The 2,500-nt window shown below is 43.8% G+C and overlaps 1 protein-coding gene across 1 annotated transcript in view; it reads left to right on the top strand.

The window, feature by feature from the left end:
- The window catches only part of LOC115187347 (adhesion G protein-coupled receptor L3), a gene marked incomplete at its 3' end in the record, with an annotated part of 68,973 nt that overhangs the window by 62,948 nt on the left and 3,525 nt on the right, over nt 1-2,500 (top strand).

Raw genomic sequence — 2,500 nt, 5'->3', positions numbered from 1 at the left:
AGATTCATACTGTAGATTCATACAGTAGATTCATTCTGTAGATTCATACAGTAGATTCATACAGTAAATTCATACAGTAGATTCATTCTGTAGATTCATACAGTAGATTCATACAGTAGATTCATACTGTATATTCATACAGTAGATTAATTCTATAGATTCATACAGTAGATTTATTCTGTAGAGTCATACATTAGATTCATACTGTAGATTCATACAGTAGATTCATAATGTAGATTCATACTGTAGATTCATAATGTAAATTCATACTGTAGATTAATTCTGTAGATTCATACAGTAGATTCATACAGTAGATTCATAATGTAAATTCATTCATACAGTAGATTCATAATGTAAATTCATTCATACAGTAGATTCATTGCCAGTAGATTATATGGAGTGACTGCCTCCACTACTTTACCTCCATCAGTTGTTGATGGAAAATACATCAGAAACACTTCTTGTCTTTCACAGTCTTCTCCCCTCTCTCCCTTCTTCTCTCCCCTCTCTCCCTTCTTCTCTCCCCTCTCTCCCTTCTTCTTCTCCCCTCTCTCCCTTCTTCTTCTCTCCCCTCTCTCCCTTCTTCTTCTCTCCCCTCTCTCCCTTCTTCTCTCTCCCCCTCTCCCCTTCTCTCTCCCCTCTCTCCCTTCTACTCTCCCCTCTCTCCCTTCTTCTCTCCCCTCTCTCCCTTCTTCTCTCCCCTCTCTCCCTTCTTCTCTCCCCTCTCTCCCTTCTTCTTCTCTCCCCTCTCTCCCTTCTTCTTCTCTCCCCTCTCTCCCTTCTTCTTCTCTCCCCTCTCTCCCTTCTTCTTCTCTCCCCTCTCTCCCTTCTTCCTCCCCTCTCTCCCTTCTTCTCTCTCCCCTCTCTCCCTTCTTCTTCTCCCCCTCTCCTTCTCTTCTCTCCCCTCTCTCCCTTCTTCTCTCCCCTCTCTCCTCCCCTCTCTCCCTTCTTCTCTCCCCTCTCTCCCTTCTTCTTCTCTCCCCCCTCCCTTCTACTCTCCTCCCCTCTCTCCCTTCTCCCCCTCTCTCCCTTCTCTCCTTCTTCTCTCCTCCGCTCCTCTCCCTCTTCTTCTCTCCTCTCTCTCCTTCTTCTCTCCCCTCTCTCCCTTCTTCTTCTCTCCCCTCTCTCCCTTCTTCTTCTCTCCCCCTCTCCCTTCTTCTCTCCTCTCTCCCTTCTTCTTCTCTCCCCTCTCTCCCTTCTTCTCTCCTCTCCTCCTCTCTCCCCTCTTCTCTCCCCTCTCTCCCTTCTTCTTCTCTCCCCTCTCTCCCTTCTTCTCTCCCCTCTCTCCCTTCTTCTTCTCTCCTTTTCTTTGAGCTCAAACAGAAACATATATACAGTTGAAGTCTGAAGTTTACATACACTTAGGTTGGAGTCATTAAAACTCAATTTTCAACCACTCCACAAATTTCTTGTTAACAAACTCTAGCTTTGTCAAGTCGGTTAGGACATCTACCTTGTGCATGACACAAGTCATTTTTCCAACATTTGTTTACAGACAGATTATTTCACTTATAATTCACTGTATTACAATTCCAGTGGGTCAGAAGTTTACATACACTAAGTTGACTGTGCCTTTAAACAGCTTGGAAAATTCCAGAAAATAATGTCATGGCTTTAGAAGCTTCTGATAAGCTAATTGACATCATTTGAGTCAATTGGAGGTGTACCTGTGGATGTATTTCAAGGCCTACCTTCAAACTCAGTGCCTCTTTGCTTGAGATCATGGGAAAATAAATAAAAAATCAGCCAAGATCTCAGAAAAATAATTGTAGACCTCCACAGGTCTGGTTCATCCTTGGACGCAATTTTCAAACGCCTGAAGGTACCACGTTCATCTGTACAAACAATAGTACGCAAGTATAAACACCATGGGACCACGCAGCCGTCATACCGCTCAGGAAGGAGACGTGTTCTGTCTGCTAGAGATGAACGTACTTTGGTTCTGTCATAAGCGTCGTAAGGGACAGACCAAGGCGCAGCGGGTATAGTGCTCATCTTCCTTCTTTATTTAGAGAGAACACTCAAGCAAAATAAACAGACGACTAAACAGTTCCGTAAGGCACACAGGCTATACAGAAAACAACCACCCACAAACCCAAAGGAAAATAGGGCTGCCTAAGTATGGCTTCCAATCAGAGACAACGAAAGACACCTGCCTCTGATTGGAAACCATACTCGGCCACACATAGAAAACGAACATAGAAAATGAAAACTTGAACAAATCCCCTCTAAATAAACCAACCCCAAAACACACAAAACAACAACCCCCTGCCACGCTCTGACCATACTACAATGACAAATGACCCCTTTACTGGTCAGGACGTGACAGGTGAAAATCAATCCCAGAACAACAGCAAAGGACCTTGTGAAGATGCTGGAGGAAACAAGTATAAAAGTATCTATATCCACAGTAAAATCAGTCCTATATCGACATAACCTGAAAGGACTGCTCAACAAGGAAGAAGACACTGCTCCAAAACCGCCATAAAAAAAGCCAGAC

Source organism: Salmo trutta, unplaced genomic scaffold (assembly GCF_901001165.1).
Source record: "Salmo trutta unplaced genomic scaffold, fSalTru1.1, whole genome shotgun sequence".
Taxonomy (NCBI): domain Eukaryota; kingdom Metazoa; phylum Chordata; class Actinopteri; order Salmoniformes; family Salmonidae; genus Salmo; species Salmo trutta.
Note: the sequence above shows the minus strand (reverse complement) of the source record. Positions and strands in the feature narration are given on the sequence as shown.